Consider the following 6,250-nt stretch of genomic DNA (forward strand, 5'->3'; position numbering starts at 1 on the left):
ATCCTCCAACCCTGGCAACATCCTTATAAATCTTTTCTGAACCCTTTCAAGTTTCACAACATCTTTCCGATAGGAAGGAGACCAGAATTGCATGCAATATTCCAACAGTGGCCTAATCAATGTCCTGTACAGCCGCAACATGACCTCCCAACTCCTGTACTCAATACTCTGACCAATAAAGGAAAGCATACCAAACGCCTTCTTTACTATCCTATCTACCTGCGACTCCACTTTTAAGGAGTTATGAGCCTGCACTCCAAGGTCTCTTTGTTCAGCAGCACTCCCTAGGACCTTACCATTAAGTGTATAAGTCCTGCTAAGATTTGCTTTCCCAAAATTCAGCACCTCGTATTTATCTGAATTAAACTCTATCTGCCACTTCTCAGCCAACTGGCCCATCTGGTCCAGATCCTGTTGTAATCTGAGATAATTCTACTGTATCCATGTTATGTATTGTATTGAACAAATTTTCTTATTCCATTTTCCTCAGACTTTTGTGGTGATATTGAAAAATGAGTCAATAAATGCCAGTGTGCAGAGGCGGTGGAAATGTCTGTGGTTACCCATTTCTTATGAACAAAGAAGTTAATCGGAAAAGAGGGCAAAGTAACTGAGCCACAGAAGCAAGTATAAGAAATTAGATAAGATTTAGAGAGTGGCCTGCTTGCTGGAGACTTCGAGTTGAGAAAGCATAATGGCTTGGGCCGCACAGTGGCTCAGTGGTTAGCACTGCGGTCTCACAGTGTCAGGGACCTGGGTTCGATTCTAGCTTTGGGTGACCGTCTGTTTGCACGTTATCCCTGTGGGTGCTCCAGTTTCCTCTCACAATCCAAAGGTGTGCAGCCTAAGTGGATTGGCCATGGGAAATGTAGGATAGGGAGGAGTGGCTGGGTGGGATGCTTTTTGTAGAGTTGGTGTGGACTCAATGGGCCTCTTTCCACACTGCAGAGACTCTGTGAGCAAAAGACAGCTGAGGGGAGAAATGCCAATTAATCTGACTAGCTGAAGAGAAGAGTTTCCTATGTACTGAATATTGCCACATAAACAATTTCAGCCAGAACAAATAAAGAACAGCTGCTGTTTATCTAATATTTAGTTTAAAAGCCTTGCAATTCTTCTAGCTTTTGTGCTTCTAGCCGTTCGATGTGGTTTTTGGTGAATGATTAATCCCATGAGCAAAGGTTGAGCTGGGCACTGAGAATTTTTCCTTCAGTCCTTGGAGATTGAGTGCTGGAACTGTCCTTTGAGCATCAGGGTAACATCCCGAACCCAAACATCCCGTCCCTGAAATGTGGATAAGGAGCCGGCACTATGTGGGAAACAGTGGTTCATCGAGATCTTGCTTGCGCAGCTAATTAATGACAAGAAGGTGGGTCTCCTGTACAATTAAAGATGGTAGGCAAACTCGGAGATCTTGATACAAAGCTGTAGCCATCTGTGGGCCATGGTGGATCAGAGAAGGACCCTCCATTATAAGACATCCGTCATTCCAACTTCTGAAAATGGATTAGTCTTTGCAGCAGGGCTACTGCTGTTGGGTGGAGTTGCGGGGGAGTGGGGGGTTTGGGGGGGGAGCGGGTGTGAGAAACCTTCACAAGGAAGCTTCTATCTCTTGCTGCACTCTGACACATAGAGATGGGGGTCTTGCCATGGCTGAAGTGCTGATCATTGCCCTACCACAGTCTGCCTCCAGGGCACTGCCACCAGATGGGGTAGCCAGCAACACCCACATACCATGAATAAAAAAGTCATAGAGGATCATAGTGATACATCTTAACAAATAGTCAAGCATTGCCATTGAGGTATTGTGTGTCAGAATGTCATTTACTCCAGAAGTAAGCTCCATTTCCCTTGGGGCTTCATAACTGATAGAGTGTCTGGGTGTGTAAGTCCCACTGGAAATAGGTCTTGTTGGGATGAATGTCTCTCCTCTGGTGTTGGTTAATTTAATCTAGTTCCCCTTGCAACATTTTGCAGATAGGGATTCTGATTCCGTTTCAGTAATTGTCTGCAACTAGAATATTGATCACTTTGCGCTAACCTTTAACAAGTTTACTTCCATCCTTTTGAATGGTTCCTGGCGTAATTGCTGTGGTATATCTAACCAAGAATGGGCATGAGAAAAGGAGTCGAAGAACTCATGGGGGGTAGCATCGTCTTATCACTGGCATCTACCTGACTCTCGGACTGTAGCTTCATGACTGGAGTTTCATCTGGGACCTGTTTCCAGCAGAACCCTGCTCCTGGAGAGCCACAAACCTCACCTTGGAGAAAGTGAGGACTGCAGATACTGGAGATCAGAGTCGAGAGTGTGGTGCTGGAAAAGCACAGCAGGTCAGGCAGCTTCTGAGGAGCAGGAGAATCGACATTCATCAGGAAGGGCTGATGAAGGGCTCTGGCCCAAAACGTGAATTCTGCTGCTCCTCGGATGCTGCCTGACCTGCTGTACATTCTTGACACAAAGCTCACGTTGTACCATTCCTGTGACCAGGAGCTGTGATCGTAGCCTGTCCCACTAACATCCTTCCCTCTATCTCTCTCTCTTGTGTGCACGCTCTCGGTGTCTCTCTCCACATTGACATGCCATGTGTTATAAGTAATGCTAGCACTTTTTAAATATCAGTAATTCAGCAGACACTGAATCAACCACAAGACAGAGTACAGTAGTATATATGTTACAAACTGACGACGCTCTGTTGAGCATTTCTATAGTGAAATTCCAAATATGGCAGGACAATACGAATAGCAGTCTCTCATTAAATCCTTAAGATCATAAGACATAGGAGGGGAAATAATAGGATTAAACGTTTCCCCTTAATAGAGGGCTCAGTTGCTAGGGGACACAAATTTATAGTAAAGGGCAAGAGGTTTAGAGGGGATTGAAGGAGAATATTTTTAACCCAGAGTGTGTTAGAATACTGGAAGTTACTGCCTGAAAGGATGGTTGAGGCAGGAATCATCACAATGTTGAAGAAACCGTGCTCCAAAAGCTAATGCTTCCAAATAAACCTGTTGGACTAGAACCTGTGATCTTTAACATTGATGACATATTTATGTCGTGATTGTAACGAGGTCAGCCAGATGGACCTCATAGAATATGAGTTCCCTGATTGGGGCTGTTAATCTGGTCCAATCAGGGAGCCCTGGTTGACAGATAGGAACAGGAGTGTCAGACACCCTGAGAGCTGACTCTGAGGGAGCTGGATCAGTGTCAAGGTCTCTCCATTTGTGTCAGGGGACTGACTCTGAGCTGGCTGGGCCACATCCAGTGTGTACTGTTGCTGTTGGTTTGTGATTTTTTTGGGGAACCGGATTTCCATACTGGCCGATCAACACAGCCAGTTTGTTAACTGGCATTTCTTTTTTTTATTGAGGACTGATTTCTCAAATGGCTAATTTACACAGTAAATGTGTTTCAGGTGTAACTCGGTTCTCTTACGGGAACTGTTGTTTCATTGGCTGGTTACAGCCTGTGTGTCACTCTTTTCTGTTTTACTTTGAGAAAAGGACTGTGTTGATTTTGTGGCAGGGCTTAGCTCTTGCGCTCTAGTTTTCTTTGTTTTATTAAATGTTTTCACTTTTTTTGATGTTTGGACTGAGCTCCCTATGAGAAAATACATCTTTCCAGATGAGCTGTTCCTGTGGGTAGACCTGGCCCTTATCAGTGGACGAGGCCTCTGTACAGACTGAACACCCATGTGTGTGCTAGGAGATGAGCATTTGCTGTGTCTTTGAGTTCGGGAAATGAACTCTGCCTTCAGGAGTAGGTTCTGCCTTCGGGAGTGGACCAAACCCCTGCCAGTCAACTGCACCTTCACAATGTACTGTGTTCCTGTGAGTGGACCTAGTTTTATTTAGGATAAACCAGGCCTCTATGGAGACTGAACTCCAGCGTGTGTGCTATGGGCTGTACATTTGCTGCCTTCAGGAGTGGACTCTGCCTTTGGTAATGGACTCTATCTCTGACAATGCATTCTGGGAATGGACTCCACATTTTGAAGAGAACTGTTTATGGTAATGGACTCCACATACCAGAAAGGACTCTGTTTGTTGGGAATTGACTCTGTCTTGTTCGGGTTATTACCTGCACTGGCTTGTGTGTCCCTGGGTCTGGTAGGCCTCACTGTGAACTGGGAGGCTCACAGGCCGTCCTGAACACTGTCACCCCAAGAGCCGGAGGGTGGGAAGGTCATCCTGTGCACTGGAAGGTGGGTAGGTTGCCCTGAAAGCCAGAAGGTGGGCAGCCCAGCTGGATGCCGGTCACCCCAAGAGCTGGTGGGTGGGTAGGCCGTTCTGAACACTCTCGTCCTGAGAAGGGGTAATCGAGATGGGCTGTCCTAGAGGTGGCCGAAAAGTGTGTCAGAACAGCTGAGAGCCTGCGTAAGGGCAGGCTGAGATCCAGAAGGTTTGAAGGCTGCCCTGTGCCCTGTCATCCCAGGGAAGGGGACGGGCTGTCCTAGAGGTGGTCGGAAGGTGTGTCAGGGCAGTCTACAAGCCAGATGGCGCATCAGGGTGGGTGAGTGCCAGATGGTATGTAGGGGCAGACTGAGAGCCAGAAGGCGAGTACGTCATCCTCAGCACTGTCACCCCGGGCAGGTACTGGGGCGGGATGGCCTAGAGATGGCCAGAAAGTGTGAAGGGCGGTTAGGGAAGCCGGAAGGTGGGTAGGCCGTCCTGACTGCTCATCCTGGGACAGTTGGGAAACAGGACTGGCTGTCCAAGAGGTGGTGAGAAAGTGTGTCAGGGAGGGCCGAGAGCCAGAAGGGAGGTGGGGGCAGGTTGCCTTAGAGTGGCCGAAAGGTGGGAGGGAACTGGAGGCTTGCTGGGGTGTCTATATTCTATGCACTTCTTTTTACTTAATTGGACTGTCTTATGTATTTGCTATTGTTTTGTGATGACTGAAAGTGGGGTTTGAGGTTTGTCCTCATTTCCGTGAAAACTGGTTGAACGATAGGGTTTAGGGCCTGGCTTTGCCATTCCTCTCCCTTGTACAATGCTGTTTCTCTGTGTACAGCTGTTAATGTTAATTGTTTTGTAAACTGTGTTGTTTAATAAAATTTAAAAAAGGAACAGGGGTGTCAGACACCCTGCTCTCCCTGAGAGCTAGCTCTGAGGGCACTGGATCAGTGTCAAAGAGTCTCCTCACGTATAATTAGTGGGTGACTTGGTGAAAGGATGTCAGCTTCTGTGGAGTTATTTCAATTTGGATGATCATTTGAAACACCATAGTATATAATGAACTAAGTGATAGATTAATGAGAATAAATTAGTGCTTGATAACTGGCATGGACAAATAGATTGAAGAGCCTTTTTCCATGCTATAACTCCAAGACTAAACCATTTGGCCAATCGAGTTTAACACATGGAAACCATGAATTATGTTAGTGGTAGTCTTAGATTCATATGTAATGATTGATAACCTCATAGTGGATTTCTTCCCAGCTTGGTCTTTCATGCTTTCCCACTCGATAACTTGCTTGGCTCCCCTTAACTGCAATGGGTTACTCATACAATAATTAATGGCTCAGTTAAAAACCAGATTAATGAGTCTTATTAGATGTGATAACCTAAGGCAATCATCAGATCAAGTTTCCTCTTTACCAGAGTAATAAAGAGAAATTACTGAGGTCATTAACCTGGAAGGCTGGGCCCAGTTTGTGGGGTGCTTGAGCTTCCTGACTTTGTCCAAGTCTAATCCCCGACTCCAAAAAAAACCCTCCAATTGCCATTTTTAGTCGGCAAAAAAAAAATGTTTACTGCTCAAAATGACAATGTCATGATTAAAAAAACCTCGGAGCCCCCAAAATCCTCCAGATTGTCCTCCCATTTACCGCCCACTCTCAGCCTGCTAGAATTGGGGTATTTACGATGCAGACTAGGGCAAGTCCTTTATTGGGTATAAAATGTGATCGTTCCAGCCTCTGACATTTTCCTTGTTCTGTTGATGTACACCCATAGTTCCCACACCCTGAGGAAATTTAGGGAGGTTTTTGAGCCAAGATTCATTTTCATCAGAATTATTTCACGTGATGTAACATAACAACATGTTTTGAGAGATATATTGTTGTGTACTACGTATTTGAATGAAAAATAATTGCCAAATTGATTTGACACACAGAATTATTCAATAATACCTTGGCCAAGTTAGGATGACTGGATTAGTCACCTATAATCTGTCTTATTTATTAGAGTGCAGGTGTCTTGTGTAGATCATCAGTGTATGAATCATTTCAATGGAAAATAATCACAT

The 6,250-nt window shown here is 45.3% G+C and overlaps 1 protein-coding gene across 6 annotated transcripts in view; it reads left to right on the forward strand.

Moving 5' to 3' along the window:
- Positions 1 to 6,250, forward strand: part of rassf4a (Ras association domain family member 4a) — a 264,606-nt gene that overhangs the window by 59,764 nt on the left and 198,592 nt on the right. For 2 of the 6 annotated variants that reach the window (XM_043678855.1, XM_043678858.1), the window contains exon 1: positions 1,222 to 1,369. The exons of the other annotated variants lie outside the window; for them this stretch is intronic. The gene's annotated coding sequence lies outside the window, so the exon portion shown is untranslated. Of the gene's footprint in view, positions 1 to 1,221; positions 1,370 to 6,250 lie in introns of those variants that run through there. 6 annotated transcript variants of the gene reach the window in all.

Source organism: Chiloscyllium plagiosum, chromosome 38 (genome assembly GCF_004010195.1).
Source record: "Chiloscyllium plagiosum isolate BGI_BamShark_2017 chromosome 38, ASM401019v2, whole genome shotgun sequence".
NCBI lineage: Eukaryota > Metazoa > Chordata > Chondrichthyes > Orectolobiformes > Hemiscylliidae > Chiloscyllium > Chiloscyllium plagiosum.